Source organism: Nyctibius grandis, chromosome 6 (assembly GCF_013368605.1).
Source record: "Nyctibius grandis isolate bNycGra1 chromosome 6, bNycGra1.pri, whole genome shotgun sequence".
NCBI lineage: Eukaryota > Metazoa > Chordata > Aves > Nyctibiiformes > Nyctibiidae > Nyctibius > Nyctibius grandis.
Window position 1 is genome coordinate 46018523 of NC_090663.1, and position 17866 is coordinate 46036388.

The 17866-nt window shown below is 39.3% G+C and overlaps 1 pseudogene; it reads right to left on the reverse strand.

Moving 5' to 3' along the window:
* LOC137665284 (serine/threonine-protein kinase PDIK1L pseudogene) overlaps positions 1-17605 on the reverse strand; it is a 91006-nt pseudogene extending 73401 nt beyond the window's left edge.
* Positions 17606-17866: the final 261 nt, after the last annotated feature.

Sequence of the window (17866 nt, forward strand, 5' to 3'; positions counted from 1 at the left end):
TCTCGATGCTTACTGATCCTATAGCTCAATAGGATCCCTACAAACTTCAGATATCTAATGGAGATGTTTGAGAGAGGACTTATCATCTGCTCCCTCTGTACACTATGGTGATGCAGAGAGAGCTTCAGGGAGCAACTCCTATAGAGGCAGGTGATGTTTGTGCACCTTTATTAACAGAGGGAGTCTGGGTAGCTACACTCAGCTTGAGAGCTAATTAGATGTGGGTTGGAAATTATTAGCTAAATGCTAATTGGTTAATAGGTATGACTAATTTAAGTTTACAGGCTTTAAACTCCTTCCTGTGCCAATATCATGGCTTCTGTAGGAAGAATGTCTTGTGCTTGAAGAGATGATGGTTTGGGGCTAAGGAACCCTAGTAGCGGGTTTTAGTCCTTCTGGCTGAATTCAGATGGCTTGCTTTTTCATGTGAATTCTTTAACCACTAAACACAAAACAGTGAGGTAAGTGAATAGAGCTGTTCGGTTTATATTTTGTTTGCTTTATTTTTTTTTTTCTTAATAAGGAATATTGTTAGATAACTTAATCAAAAGATGTGTGCTGACAAGCCTGATCTCACAGAGGGGCCCTCTCTACGTCTTATAAATCAGTGTCTAAACTTGGGAACGGGTAAAATTTTCAGGTATACCCCTCTTTTCTAGCATCTCTCAACTGACCACTTTAGACATCTTCCTACTAAAAGTTTGTAGGATATAGAAAATTAACTGTAAATTGAGTTTTGAGTAAAAAAAAAAAAAAAAAAAAAACACAAAACCAAAAACAAACAGAAAAATAACTTTAAAAGCACCCTACATGGAGCTCATGCACAGGGCTGTAGAGTCCCTTCCAGAAATGGGGCAATGATGGAAGAGTGATTCTGAGCTGCCTTGTTCTCTCAGCCTCTTTGAGCAGCTGTGGCTATTGGCAAAAGGACAGATATAGCAGGTCGTATTCTGTGTATCTCCATAACATGGTCTCAGTTTCAAACCAATGAAATGACTCTGAAGTCCTTAACCCATTCCTACAGGACTTATGTAGCCAAAGTAAAAGGCTTGGTCATGCTAAATATGTTACCCAATACCAAATCAAAAACAAACACCAATGCAAAGAGTTTGAAGGGGGTGTAATAGTGCACAATGCAGAATTCTTTTTTTTATAATAAAAGTAAAAAAAACCCACCACCACCCAAAGAGCTAGTCATCCCCAAATCTCAGTGCTGCTGTTCAAATTAATATGCTGTTCAAATCACTGTCTCTACCATTTCTTATAATTACCTAGGTTTCTGTTGGGTGAAGTTTCTGGAAACAATCACTTTAATCTGTGACTTTTTAAATCAAATTTTGCAGCTGTTAAGGTGCCTAAAGTTACTGTTTCTAAGAGCAACTTGTTTCCTCTTCAATTTTTTCCCCCCTTCTCTTTTCATAATTGTTTAGCCATAAATGTGGGTTCGGGAGAGCCCTGTTTAAGCTTGCCTTGCCAGTCCACTGCTTTGAATTTTTAATGATGACAGCTAAATAATAAACACTCCCCAAAGGTAACAAAAATCACAGTAACATTCAGATGGCTTCTCTGTAGTCTGCTCTGGAAACAAACATCTGTGAAAGATGATTTCCTTTAATGCTGCCTAATGAAGATGACCTTTAGAGTTATCACAAAAGTGAAGCTTTAACCACCTGCTGAGGAATAAAAGGCAGATATTTACACAGTAAATGTTTTAACTGCTTCAGGGAAAAATAATAGAAAAATGCTTTAGGTAAGTCTTCAAATGATATGATAGTTGGAAATTGGGCACTAGGAGCTTCTTCAAAATTAACTTGTTATATTTTATATTCATATTCAGTAGGTAATAACACAAAGAAATGCCTCAAAAATACCAAATATAAAGGGTTTTGGACAGGCATACACAGTATTTCATCTGCAAATTGAGAAAAGAACAATATTAAAGAAAACTTCATTAAATATTAAAGAAAAAGTTACTAAGACTTTGTAAGAAGTTCAAAGTAATGACTGCAATATAGACAAAAGGAATTTGTGCTAGAGTAGCCTCAGGGCAGCAGCTGGAAGTACATTAGGTGATGGTGATTTGGGCTGATGCAAACTAGCAAATGTCTTCTGAAAAATTTTCTAGGTTAAGTCAGAATGGGAAGCCATGTTTACAAAAGTCTTCCATAAAATACTGTACAGAATAGAGTTTGGCAATCCTAATATTTAGAACAGTGCATTACTAAACTTTGAGTTTATATCAGTATCATTTTTCAAGAGGGAAAAAAAAAATATTTAATTTTAAGGATATTATTTTCTACTAAAGTCCAGTTATATTTAGACATAGTAATATTATGCAGATGTATCAATATAATTCTGCATATTATATCAAAATAAAATGCAGTACAAATCTCTCATAACGGAATGATTCATTTTATTGTGAAATTTAATTCTATTTTGCTACTGAATTACAGTTTTAATTGTTTTTCATCTTTGATTTCTGAAATACTGGACTTCTTCCTAGAAGCTTCCAAACCAGATGCAGTCAGAACTCATGGTTTTAGGTTCAGTGAAAAATTTTGTACCTCCAGAAATGCATTTCTCCCAACACTAGCTGGGGACATTGATTAATTTTGCCTTGAAAACATGATGAGCCATAAGTAAAGTCTCAAAAGATACCACATGCTGAACTACCAGTATTTTTGGGCGGCCTCTCATGACCTTGCTTATGTTGTCACAAGTGCTGGGAGTCACTGCATATGGCTCAATGGAACTCTTTGCTGCTTCTTATTTTTTTCTCCTCTTTATTCCCTATTCAGATGGGACTGATTCCCTAGTGAAGTGACGCAATAACATCTGGAGTATCTGTGCTTCCCCCCACTGGCTATTGGCATAAAGGTTTGGCCTTCACAGAGTAATCTCGAATACTTAGGGACTGGACTGTTGGCAAAACAGTATGTGGGGAGGATGCCCATAGTTGTCAAGAATAAAAATAAATAAAAATCTAAAGGCATGAAAATGTATCTTTATTTTTCCCAGACATTGATGTAGTGACTGGAAAATATTTTTTTTTTTTCCAGAGAAAAGCAATTATAAAGGTTAGTTAACTGTTAGCTACAGTATTTAATAAACCTTAAACAATCCAGACAGAAGACAAGGCATTAAAGTCAGCCTTTAATTATAGAGGCTGGACATTCCTGGTAGGAGTTCATGCAAAGTATCATCTCTGTACAAATGTTATGAATTAATTTCTTTTAATATTTCAGATATGCTGTAAGATTTTGAGACTGGTTTGCTTAGAATAATTTAGGTAGGTAAATTTTAGTGGGGCTTTTGTAGGGTTTTTTGTGGGCTTTTTCCCATCTCATTATACAAGCTGAGTTTGGAATGATCTTTTCTATAGTTTTCCTGGCATGATTTTCTGCTGGTTTACAGTTCCTTGAGAACTGTTCTTACAGCAGAGTTCACAGATACAATTTTTTTTTATATGCATGCAACCCATTTAGATCTTGGCTCTACAGTGGATACATGTTATAATATCACCCATCTTCTCACATAAGCTGTTCTGAGCTAAGTTTTGAGAAAATGTTTCTGGATTTGCACGGACCCGTTCTCAGAATAACAAATAATTTTCCCTTTTTCCAAAGTTTTGAGAAGTGACTACTTGTATGATGTCTTGAAGTTCAGCTTGAGCTACCCTGCAAGTGGCCTGGGTAGGTGAATAAGAGAAGGCTCTTAATTTTTAGGCTCATTCCTTTCAAGAGCCTAAAATGGAATCATTTAAGATCATGAATATCTGTAGATACTAGTTACTCCTGGGCTAATGCTGCTCTTTGCTTATGGGAAGCTTGTTCTTGTGAGAGGAATTCATCTGAAGCCAAGATGAAATGTATTTCTTTGAGTTAGAAGAAACCAAGAGTTGCAGCTAATGTCAGAGAAATTTTAGAAAGAAAGCAAAAATGCCATGTGCATCGCATTGTGTGGCAAATAGTTCAAGCAGACTCTCAGCATCTACCTTACTCATATAACTGATAAAATTCAATTATCAGTTCTCAAAGGCAAGAATGTGAGATTAGGGATCAATCTAAATTTTAATGAAGGATTACATTTGGGACTTACAAAACAACATAAAGCTCTCTCTGTTGGTCTGTGGTGAGAAAAATCATGAGGGCTGAAATATTGATGATTCCAAGGATTTGAGGGTTTAAACAGATTGTGTATGGTGAGATTGTTTATAAGACCTTCATTAAAATTTTGTTTGAGCAGTTAAGGAGAGAAATAGCATTGCTAAACCCATTTTCTTGTAGTTGGACTATTAGATTATGATCCACTTACATTCTAATTGAAGCTTTTAACCTGTTTCAGTCTGGGATGTAGGCCGACACCCACAAAGCCATTGAGAACCTAATTCTTCTTTGAACACCTAATTGTCACTGATTTGAGAGAATGTACTCAGCAGAATGGGAGTTGAATGCCTAAATACCTTTGAATAGCTAAGCTATAGTGCTCTTCTTTGGAGCTGTAGTTTATACAGGTACTTACTTTCTAATTCTCTGGGAGACACAGCAACACCCTTCTAACCTTTCCTATTCAACAATACATATCTGCAAATTATGCTCTGCCAAACAGAAAGGCTTTTATCACTTACTATTTTTGTCTCTGTTGCTGCAGAAATACAAAAGGTAGAAATTCACGTAAGCAAAGATAACGCTTTACCAGTCCATTTCTGCAATATACTTTGACTTTGTAGTCATTAATGCTCTTTTCATGAAATGTTGATGACAACGCTAACAGCCAAATTAAGGTCTTCTGAATAAGCAGGGGATTTTTCTTAGCCGGCAGTGCAATATTCAGCCAGCAGAACCACCTGATGGCTCCATATTTTTATGTTTATGTAGCTATACTCACTTCCATGTAATTGGGCTGCTACTATTAGCAGAAACCATTCAGACTTTATTAAACGTATTTGTAAAACTCATTTTCATTAAATATGTGACATCTGCATTTCTGTCTGCTGGGTTCTGCCTTCCTACCTGAAACAATCAAAACTAGACACATTATACATCTGCCATCTTTCATAATCTAAACTGCCTCAAGCAGGAACAATGCATTTATATTTTATAATGAAAAGAAAGCCTCTGAATGCCAGCTAGTAGACACAAAAGATTATCGTCCTATTTGCCAGGCTTGGATTGTCAGACATTAAATTTTTTAACAGCCACTTCTGATGAATTATTGATGTTCTCACTATTAGAAATGGATCACATCAATAGAGTAATTAGCACCCTGCCACTTCTGCCTATCATATTTAATGTGTCATGAGAGAAGGCTGTTTTGAACTATTTCTTTTTAAACAAATTACTAGCTTTGTTTCTCATCCATTGCCCTGTTGCATATTATCATCTAGTGCATACAGATGATATTCCATAGGGTTAGGATCCGACATGCATATATGGCTTCCTTTTTGTACATGTATGCATGTTCCTTGTAGGAATTTAATGATGCAGATTTCTCCTCTGAGGATTACTATGCCAAGCAAAGGTTTGAAACAGTATTTCTTACACATCAACAGAACCTGTTGACCATAGTGAAACACTTTCTCTCCAAAATATGCAGTTTTATCAGGTTAGAAAAGAATCCTTAAGTCTGTAATGTGACAATTCATATTAAGCTTGTAATGGGAAATACTTCCTAAGTAATTGACTTATGATGTAATTTAATATGGCTAGGAAACCATAAAACTGCTGAGGAATTTAGTAGAGATTAGCCATGGTGTGGATTGTCCATATATTTTTGCTTGAGTGACGTAGAATTTAATTTTTACATATAAAACATATAGAATGGATGCCTTCTGAAACTGTTAAGCTTCAGTAAAGGTAGTAAGTGAAATGTAATCAGATTCATGTAATCAAGTGTTACAACGTATGTGTAAGATATCCCAATTCAGGAAGCCTAAGTATTTAGGAGTAATGTTGGTTAGCAGATTTTTACACTTTCAAATGAAAAAAATAGAGTTCTGTTTTGAAGTTTGTATCCAACAAATATAATTTCTTGAAATAAGAAGTGTCTACCAATTCTAATGAAAGCACTTATAAAAAAAAAAAAACCCAACAAACAAACAAAAAAACCAACCCCCCCCCCAAAAAAAACCAAAAAACTAAGCCTTCAACAAAAATACAGGCCATGGAAATCTCATCAGAATAAAAGTTACTTACCATCATTAGCTGTCATCTTAAAAAATTAAAATGCAACACTGGTAGTTCTGCTTTCTTGATTTATATACATCTATGCATTTTGGAATTTGTCATGCCTTAGTCATCCATTTCTTCCTAAGAGCCTGCTAGAAATGACTGAAAACAGAGGTAAATGTATACCAGCAAAGTAATTTTTATCAGACTACTAATTTATAAACATATAACACATGTTACATAGAAATACAAATTTTAAAAGATATCTGGAACTGCATATTTGCCTGGGTTATTGTGCACTTAACTGAGCACTCAATTCTTCTCTGCATTTAAATGATCTCAATACCCGATACTTGTGAAAGCAGAAATATTAGTAGAGATAATTAAAAAAATAGGAAAGTGAAAGAAATACACATGCTGTTCATGGTCATGAAGGTTTAAAAAAAAAAAAAAATCAATAATTGTGTCCAAAATAAAAGACTGCAGAAAAGAAACTGACCTCACACTGGACACATGTATTTAAATGGAAAAGGGCATTGATCAACATAATTAGATGCTTAACTGGACATGCTAGTCTTTGAACTTGAATGTGTGACTATGATACACAGTATTGAAAGGTAATCTGTTTCAAAGTGCTTTGTTTTCTGGTTTCAGGCTCTTTAAATTATCAAAGAATATAGGTTATGTAACAATGACAATAGCGGCAAAAATTCAAAACCAGGTGCAAACAAAAATCTGTTCAACAGAATAAATAAAAGCTTAAAAATGGGTAATATAGAACAAAAATAAACAATTATAAACAGAATAAACCTAATGACCTCCAGGCACATTTTAAGATAATTTATACTCAGTGGTAGACATGTATTTAAATTGTGTCCTGCAATTGGAAAGTTAAATTGCTTCCTTATTTCCAAGCTAAAGTGGACTTTACTCAAAGCAGTGATAGAAGCTGAAGAAATGGAAGCTTCCCCCTTGACATCTAACATGTTTGGGGTGGAAGAGCTGCCTGGCAATTTCTGTGATTGCTTGGCAGCTGTGGTAGGTGCTGGAGCACCTATAGAGTCTCTAAATTGAGTGCATTAAGCCTTAGGATATACTTAATGCATTAGTGGAGGATGTACTGCTCTTCATCTCTCAGCTCTCCTTGTCTGTTATGCTGTCAAGCTGCCTCTGCCCTGCCAGGGAAGCCACGGCTGCGTAACAAGTGGAGTGCACAGAAAGCTGGCAGAGGTGGTTGTCTCTGCACTACCTGCTGTTGCAGTGGAATAGTGATAGCTTCATTTCTGCAGGTCAGCACTGGGATCCACTTAAATATGTGAAGCATCTGCCAAATCTTTCTGTACATCCAAGCCATCTTGATTTCCTAGCTAGACCTATATCTCTGCAGAGTGCTTTACAAATGTTAGCTCTTGTTTTGTCTCCTTTTTGGTGCTGCAGAAATACACAGTACATGATTGCCTCTACCTGAAAGTATATTAATTTGTGATTACTTATTTTGATTGGTAATAGGGGCAAAGGGAGATACTTGGTACTGTTTACTCAATACAAGCTACAACAAAATTAGCAAAGAACATATGTGTTAATGACTAAGGCAGCACTGATCACGCTGCAAATGTAAGCACACAACTCATTCATTCATTTTTGGTGTTGTTAGGCTGAGCTTTTTGCTGTGCGTTGGAGAGCTGAATACAGTGCTGTTAGAAAGGAGACCTGTGTCCCTGCCAGACCACTCAGCTTACCTAAGTGCTGATGTAGGAGGCTTTGATGTCAGCTTGGGTTTTGGGACCTGAGAACAAGGTAGCCCATGTGTTGGGCTGGTGTGCCTGATGAGCCCACATACAGCTCATGTATTTATTTGGTAGAAGGCTGCTCCTAGGGAAAAGTACCTCCAAGGAAGCTGCTTCTGAAGGTGTGTCCTCCTGTAAATTAGGGTGGTGGCGTCATCCAGAAGGGGCTGTATTCTGAGCCAATTGTACTTACAGTTGGTGAAGTACTTGTAGTGGAGAAATAGGATATCTGTTTTCTAGGCAGTATGGAAAATAAGTGGTAAACTGTCCATGCACTGGCTGGGTTCAGACAGGGAGAGAGATTGAGATATTTGAATTGGGCACGTCACCTGGCCAGTTTGTCTTTCTCCCTTTCCTATTATCCCTGTTCATACACTCTTTCATATCTACTGTTTTTGTGAGCAGACCTCACTCTGTTTCTGTACCACGTTAAAAAACTGACTGTGCTGGGTCCTTTGCTTTACTGATTCTGCAGCTGAACCTCTTGCTTGGCTGACTCTCAAAGTCTGTTGATGACTGCAGAGGAAAATTTGCCTTCCGTTGTAGATTCAGTTTCGGGAAGAGGGTCCGAAAATTCTTTTGTTCCAGAAGTTGTAGCATTGGCCACAAAACTAGAAAATGTTTGAATCTTGTCACAATGTTATTTTTTCCCTCTACTTCAGAGTTAAAAATTCAAAGCTGCAATTCTTCTCCAGTAGGAAATTGGAGTAAGGAAGGAAAAAAAAATTTAAATTTGAAATGTAGTGTCTCTAAGCTTAATGGTCTGCTCTCCTCCGGTTAGCAATACCAGGGCTATAGTACTTAAGTGGCATCTCTGACCAGCGGAGGAGATGGCACAGAACAGAGTCACTCTGTGCACTATCAGTTGCTAGTGGCACATCTTGGTTTGCGTACCAAAGTGTGTACTACTTCCATACCATTTAAGATAAAATCTGTAGGAGAAAAGGGAATGCTATTATGTCCTCAGAATACAAATAAGAAAGTTTTTATAAAGAAAAAAGGGACCTGTGTGTTAAAAAATTCACTTGAATTACATTATTTTTACATTGTTGCTTGTGTAATTAACTTGGATGTACTTCAAAGAATGATTGTGGTTTACAAATCCCTTTTTCCTAAGTACAGCCAAATAATAATGAACAAAAGATGCGTAGCAAAAAATAATTAAAAAAAACCCACTTCTGTTGCATCTCAAAAAGTAATTATGTACACAGAGAAAAAGTAAGAGACATTGCAAACTAATCACTGAATTTAATATTCTCATTTAGCTTAGATGGCTGCAAGAGTCCAGAAGAATACTTAACTCTTCTTTCTACTAGGATTATAAAACTCATGTAACATTGTATTTTTACTCACGTAATGTCAATGTGAAAGTCTTGGATCTCTCTGCTGTAAAAATCTCTCTGTGGTATTTGACATAAATAATTACATCACACTGACTAATGGAAAGAACAATAAAGAAAAAGTACTTTGGTGACTCAGAACTTCCTTCTCATTGACTTTCAATAATACACAGGCATCTAAAAGTCCTATCAAGTCATACAGAAGGACATTGAACATAAAAAGGGAATTTAAACAGACTTCAATCCCATACTTCTGTTCAAAAAGCTTCATTCAGCAGTCACCTTCCCCTAAAACTGCCTAAATTGACCACTAACTGCTCCTTACCTGATCTGACACTTCCATAGGTTCTTGCTCAATGTACCCATGCAGCTACCCCAGTTTGACAATCTGACTCTTGCCTAAGCTTTGAAAAGATCTAGACATTAGGTCAAGTGATGCTTAAGTCCTTCAGAGGACCTTTCTGGCACTTGTACTTTAGGGATGCCCCTCAAAATGTTGACCATGTGGCCCTCTTCCCTTGTCCATATGTGACACGATGCAGACGAAAAGAGGGTGGCATTGCTTGCTGTTTACATCATACTCTAGTACTTGGAGCAGTCACCCGAATAACAGGATGCTCCTATTGGGATCTGGATGGATACCTCCATGTGGATTCTGGGTCTAATGACCCTTCACCTAGAAGTTGAGCACCGCTGAAATCCTGTATTGGATCTAACAGTCCTGGAAACAGGGTTTAGAATTTACATCCTGAAAGGACTGATTGCAAATTTTAGCCAGATGGACCAATGACAAGCTCTTTTTTTTTTTTTTTTTAAAAAAAATCTCTAGTGCAGCTTTTGATTTTTCCAGCAAGTACATTAATAATATTTTTTTCCCCAAAGTCTACTGAATTGTGGAGCCCACACACTTGCCTACAAAGAATATCTGTGCTCTTGGAGAAGCTCTCATAAGCCATGTCTCCCCTTACATGCACTCAAACACTGGCTAGGCATAACAGCCTTGCATTTTTTTTTTTTTTTTTAAGTACAGTAACATTTTTATGTGGAAGGTAAGACAGATTTTTTTTTTTTTTTTTTTTTCCCCCCTCCTGTCAGACAGATGAGCTGCCTCTGGGAGTGAGCACCTCAGGGTACAAGATTCAGATGCCTTCTCTGGCTTGTAATGGTGAAGGAACAAAGGGAGTGTGCTACAACAGTGGCTTACAACTTGCCATCTATGGGTCCTTCAGGTCTCCCTGGACTCTTTCTAAAGGGTCCAAAAAGGGAAATGTAGTAAATTAAACCTATTATTAAGTGTTAGTTCACAATACAGGAACCTAATTGTTCATCAGAAAAAGCTGAAATATCATTCATTTACATCAATTACACTGCTTTGTTAATTTATACCAGCAAAGGACTTGATTCTGAACTTTGATTTTTAGGTGTTTTTAAATGCCTCATCTCTTTAACATTGCAGTGCAATAGAGTGCTTAGGGATAAACATAGGTTCATTAACAGCACATCTAAATCCTCCATTTAAGGACTCAAAGTAGTATGTTAGTTTGCTGAAAAATCTATTAATTTGCTAAGGCATCAGTTTGAGCTTTTAAATGGGGGACTGGGAAGACCATCAAAATCCTGCAACATTAAAAGATGGCTTCCCTGTGTATCTGGAGTCATGCCTAGGAGCCTAACTTGCAACTTTGCTTTTGTTCTCACAAAGCACACACACAAATCTACAAAGATTTCATATCCTGAAATAAAGTTTCGCAGATAATATAGACACTTCTCCTTGAAAAAATAAAAATAATGCTTGTTTTCCTCTTTGGTAAACTGCCTATGAAATAGTGAGGAGAAAGTGTGCACTTTCTGTGATAGGTTGCCAGGAGGGTAATGGAAAGATCTGGATATATAAAGCTGCTCAATTATCTCTGGATCCTGTACACTTTAGTTCTGCTCCCATATGTTTATGGTATGGTTTTACATGGCTTGTGTTTAAATGAAAACTATGTATATGTTTGCTAATATGCTTTACCTGGGGAATTCCAGTACAGAAACTAATTATTTCTTCAAACTGATGTGACACCATGTACAATTGATACTGATGGGTGATGAGATTATAATTTTCCTGTGATTAAACTGATTGTAAAAGCAGTGTCATCTGTTAGTAAGGGTATCCTGACATTATAATTGAGTGATGGTCATAAACTCATCTGATTATCATGGTATAATTGCATTATTAACTGTTCATAATAAGAATCTATTGGGCTGAATGTCTGACAGAAATTGATCTGTCTTTTTATCGTGCTCCCAAGCATGTACGAGTGGTGGTTGTACTAACATGACTGCTTTTTCAAGCAGTTTTGGTAAAACCACCTGAGGGCTAGTCCATGTGGAAGCTGGATCTGACATAACATCAGAGCCTCTTTCTTCATGGCTTTGACTAGAAGGGGGAGCCCGTGGCAGTGGCGTGAGGGACAGGGAGCAGAGTACTAATGATGTGTTCTGTTATCACCATGAACAGCAGTAGATTTACTTATTTATTTTTGCATTGGGGTTGGATGGAGAAAAGGAAAGAAGAGATCCCGAAATAAGATAATCTGTGCATCTATCTTATCCTGATATAAGCTTCAGTTTCCTCTCCTGTCAGCTGTAGATCTGCTACTTCATTGGCTCTGTCATGACTTTTTTTTTTTTAAAGACCTTCCTTACTCTAGAAGATCACAGCATTGCATTTGGGTTATTTACGTATTTTGGACTTGAGGGGAAATCTCTGCCCTGCGGAAAAATGCAAGGGTAGAGGATGAGGAAAAGAGCATCATAAAAATGTATAAGGAAGCAGACTGGCTTCTCTGCATTAGTCATGGCCTGTCTTGGAGCCTTCTTAAATAATTTAACAGTATTACTAGGATTGCGGAGTCAAATACTCAAAAGTGGCTAATGCCAGGATCATTTCAACATTGCCATTTTGAGCATGTGAGTTGCAACAATCTTGACACGGTCACATATTGCTCTTACGCCCACCAGACCCCTGGCTTATTCAATGTGCAGAATGTGCAATACTCGCATCCTTTATTTACTACTTTCTAATTGTATTACTCGGTATATGGTGCTCAACTTTATCTAGTGTTCGTTGTTCTAACTCCACTACAAATATAAAATTATTTCCCCTATAGGTTTTTCTGTAAATCTTTGTTATCCTACCCAAGTGCTTAAATTAATTTTCATGAGATTGAGAAAAGGGATGTTTTTCCATTAATTCAATTTCCCAGGTAGAAGACCTGGGACACCAAATAGCATCAATACTGGAACAGTTTCTGGCTTTCTTCTTTGCAAACTTCACGCTTCAAAAGCACAGTTCTAGTCAACTTTAGTCACAGTTGTGACTCAAACTCCACAATCTCAAGATGAGTGTTTATAAGTAGAATACACATTGGTAACCAACTGTGGAGTTAAATTGCAATGACTAGTCTAACATCACATCAGAGATGTATTACATTTCACATTAGTGCATTGCTGTACAGTTATATCTCTGCTTGCTTAAATATAGAGGCCAGCAGATCTGCATTAGTGTTTCATTCCCACTTTGGCTAATAAGGAACTGCTTTATTTAGCCTCAGTGGATCTTGATGTGAGACAGCTTAAGTATCTGCACAGTACTGCACTGTGCTACACAGATGTGTCCTGTGTCAGCTGCAGCAGCAGAATCCAGCTCTGCATGATGCCATTGCAGTCCCTTGTTCAGAGGAGTAGCTTCTATCTTTGTGAAAGCCCTTGTCTTTATTCACTACACAAATTCTAACCCCTGAAACAGTGTAAGACAACTCATTGAGCCCTGGGAGGATGGTGTGCAGCCCCAGTGCACAGTAAGGATTGGACTGGGACTATGAATCACAACTCAGTTATTGCTTAGCATGAGAGGGGAAGTAGATCCTATTATTCTTATTCATGGGGTATCTTGCATCTCCTTTCTTCATTAATGTCAGCTCATCCTTCACCTCCCTGTCTGGGAGCAAAAGTGATACTATGTATGTTGAAGAAGCCCTTTGCTTCACATGCAGAGAATCTGGCATTCCCTGCTTGGAGGAGTTCAGGAGATCAGCAGAACATCTCTTTTGCTCCCTCACAAGGATGTGTGGCTTGGCCTGCAACCCAGTCACTGGCTTCTGTTTGCTTCAGCTCTGCTCTTACCCCACAGGTGTGTGCTTGTGCTGGGCTCATTTTTATGCTTGCTTCTTGCCTTAATTTTTGTTAGGTGATCTTCAGGGAATGCTCTTATCAGTTACCACTGAAAAAACAAAGTATACAATATTTCCATGTGCCTACCGCACTGGTAAGATCTTAAAAGATCTCCAGCAAACTAATTATGACCTTTATCTCTTAAATCCATGTTGGGTCTCTGCCAAAATATATTTTCCATGACCTTTGCTCACTGTGAAATGTTTGTCATACATCCTCTATGCTGAAAGCTGATATTAAATTAATTTGTCCATAACTCTGTCCTTCCTCCTTCGGTAGCACTCAGCTATTTTATAAATACACTGAGCCTGTTCGGGTATGGCGAAAATTACATTATCCTCTAAGAACACTTTCTTAAAACTGTATCTTCTGCCTTCTATGGGAGAGAGGCATTATTTTTTGTACAAAGAGAACCTTAACATACGTGATGTGAGCTTGTACTATTAAATGCCCCAAACCTCCACTTCACAAAGCAATAGTATGGAGAAACCAATACTGAAGGTTCAAGGCAAAAGAAAATCTAGCTACAGAGTTTTCCTTGTTCTGCTTTTGCTTTAAGCCAGGCTATGGTTTGAATGTGTCTGCTCTGCAGTCACAGGACTTTTAGAAGCCAGAAGTTTTGTTGCTATAGGTTACAGATCAGTGGATGCACCAAAACCTGCCTGAATAGCAGGGTAAGTTAGCCTATGCCGTGACAGCACAGGAGGCTTCTGATTTTTTCAATCCTCTATCAGGTATATTGCAAATGCACATCTGTCGTGCTATTTCAGGCAGTACTAGGACGTTTGTTCTCCAAAACATTTTTTCTTTTTCCAGGCTGTGATTTGAGAGGTTGTCATGATAGTTTTGTGTCAGACTGGGTAAAGTGACTGGAGTCTTTTCTATGGCTATTTTCTGAATAGTTGTAATGTTCTAATATTTTTCAATCTTTTGACTAGCGTGACAAAAAACTTTCTTCATTTCCATCTTCATTTCCTTTCAGTGTCTTAGCAAAGTGTTGCTAGACATAGTACTTTGTCTATTTTAATATATGACTAATCTTTTCAGACCCATTTCCATTGCTATCTGTGCACTACAATTGCTAACTGTATTATCCCAAGGAATATGGTATGCAGTAGTCCATCAATCCTCTTTCTTCGTCTAAAAGCAGAAAATATATAGTAATTAATAAATCTGCCATTTCTTTATCTCAGTCTCAAATTCCCCATGTGCATTTTTAGTAGTTTTATCTTTAGGGCTGGCTGGTCATCTAACCAAAGCAGGACAATAGCTAACTTTTATAGTGCAGAAAGCAATAGGATTCTATGGTGAGTTAATACTTTTTATTATTAATAATAGGTACTAAATCTTGATAGAATTGTTAATGTCATGCATAGCTCCAACCCTCACAGAACTTGTCTTGGGCACCAGGGATGGATAGTGTCCTCTCCATTTGCCTCAGAGATGTCACCCAAGGAAGTTTCCTGCATTTCAACACATAGAATTCAACAACAAATTCAGGGCTGAATTCCAGCAAGATCAGCTTTTCCTACATTCTTCAGCAACTCTTCTTTGTCAAAAGGATTACCATATTTTAAATGATGCATTAGTGGCATATTATTGGTACAGGGATTTCTTTTTGATTTCCTGCTAAGCAATGACTGGTTTGCCAGATGTGCTTTTACTTTTCTGCTATAGTAGTAGAGATAGAATGTTAGCAGAAGACCTGAGAGCAACTAAAACTATTAGTGATTTGTTATTTATGTATATTGTCAAGAATTGTTTGCCTTGAAGAAATCTAAAACTTCTACCTAAGAAAAACAAAGGAAAACCACAAAGGCTTTCAGCTTGTTTATCTATCCCACTTTTATTTTACACCTTCTTCTGTGCTGCATCAAAGAATCATAGAATCATAGAATGGTTTGGGTTGGAAGGCACCTTAAAGATCATCTAGTTCCAACCCCCCTGCCACAGGCAGGGACACCTTTCCTCTAGACCAGGTTGCTCAAAGCCTCAACCAACCTGGCCTTAAACACTGCCAGGGAGGGAGCAACCACAACTTCTCTGGGCAACCTGTTCCAGTGTCTCACCACCCTCACAGGAAAGAATTTCTTCCTAATATCTGATCTGAATCTGGTTTAAAACCATTCCCCCTTGTTCTGTCACTACATGCCCTTGTAAAAAGTCCCTCTCCGCTTTCCTGTAGGCCCACTTAAGATACTGGAAGGCTGCTATGAGGTCTCCCTGGAGCCTTCTCTTCTCCAGGCTGAACAGCCCCAACTCTCTCAGCCTGTCTTCATAGGAGAGGTGTTCTAGCCCTCTGATCATCTTCGTGGCCCTCCTCTGGACTTGCTCCAACAGCTCCATGTCCTTCTTATGTTGGGGGCCCCAGAGCTGAACGCAGTACTCCAGGTGGAGTCTCATGAGAGCGGAGTAAAGGGGCAGTATCACCTCCCTCGACTTGCTGGCCGTGCTTCTTTTGATGCAGCCCAGGATGCGGTTGGCCTTCTGGGCTGCAAGCGCACATTGCTGGCTCATGTTGAGCTTCTCGTCAACCATCACCCCCAAGTCCTTCTCCTCAGGGCTGCTCTCAATCCATTCTCCACCCAGCCTGTATTTGTGCTTGGGATTGCCCTGACCCACATGCAGGGCCTTGAACTTGGCCTTGGTGAACTTCATGCGGTTTGCACAGGCCCAGCTCTCAAGCCTGTCAAGGTCCCTCTGGATGGCATCTCTTCCCTCCAGCATGTCAACCACATCACACAGCTTGGTGTCATCGGCAAACTTGCTGCGGGCGCACTCAATCCCACTGTCCATGTCACCAACAAAGATGTTAAACAGGACCGGTCCCAATACCGACCCCTGAGGAACGCCACTCGTCACTGGTGTCCACTTGGACACTGAGCCGTTGACCGTAACTCTTTGAGTGCGACCATCCAGCCAATTCTTTATCTGAGTGCTCCATCCGTCAAGTCCACATCTCTTCAATTTAGAGACAAGGATGTCGTGCGGGACAGTTCAAATGCTTTACACAAGTCCAGGCAGATGACATCAGTTGCTCTTCGCCTATCCACCCATTCTGTAACCCTGTTGTAGAAGGCCACCAAATTTGTCAGACATGATTTGCCCTTGGTGAAGCCATGTTGGCTGTCACCAATCACCTCCTTGATTTCTGTGTGCCTCAGAATAGTTTCCAAGAGGATCTGCTCCATGATCTTGCCAGGCACAGAGGTGAGACTGACTGGCCTGTAGTTCCCCAGGTCTTCCTTTTTCCCCTGCTTGAAGATGGGGGTTATGTTTCCCCTTTTCCAGTCAGTGGGAACTTCGCCACACTGCCATGAATTCTCAAAAATGATGGATAGCGGCTTAGCAACTTCATCTGCCAGTTCCCTCAGGACCCGTGGATGCACCTCATCAGGTCCCATGGACTTGTGCACCTTCAGGTTCCTTAGATGGTCTCAAACCTGATCTTCTCCTACAGTGGGCAGTTCTTCATCCTTCCAGTCCCTGCCTCTGCCTTCTGCAACTTGGGTGGTGAGGCTAGAGCACTTGCCAGTGAAGACTGAGGCAAAAAATCATTGAGTAACTCAGTCTTCTCCATATCTCGGGTAACCAGGTCTCCCGTTTCCTTCTGGAGAGGGCCCACATTTTCCCTAGTCTTCCTTTTATCACTGACATACCTATAGAAGCATTTCTTGTTGCCCTTGACATCCCTGGCCAGATTAAATTCTACCAGGGCTTTAGCTTTCCTAACCTGGTCCCTGGCTTCTCGGACAATTTCCCTGTATTCCTCCCAAGCTACCTGCCCTTGCTTCCACCCTCTGTAGGCTTCCTTCTTGTGCCTGAGTTTATCCAGAAGCTCCTGGTTCATCCACACAGGCCTCCTGGGGTTTTTGTCTGCCTTCCTCTTTGTTGGGATGCATTGCTCCTGAGCCTGGAGGAGGTGGTCCTTGAATACTAACCAGCTTTCTTTGGCCCCTCTTCCCTCCAGGGCTTGATCCCAAGGGACTTTCCCAAGCAGGTCCCCGAGGAGGTCATCATCTGAAATCCAGGGTGGTGAGCTTGCTGCGCGCCCTCCTTGCTGCCCTATGGATTTTGAACTCCACCATTTCATGGTGGCTGCAGCCAAGGCTGCCCTTGAGCTTCACGTCCCTCACCTGCCCCTCCTTATTGGTGAGAACAAGGTCCAGCACGGCACCTCTCCTCATCAGCTCCTCTATCACTTGGAGAAGGAAGTTGTCATCCATGCATTCTAGGAACCTCCTGGATTGCTTGTGCCCAGCTGTGTTGTCCTTCCAACAGATGTCAGGGTGGTTGAAGTCCCCCATGAGGACCAGGGCCTGTGAATGTGATGCTACATCTATCTGTCTGTAGA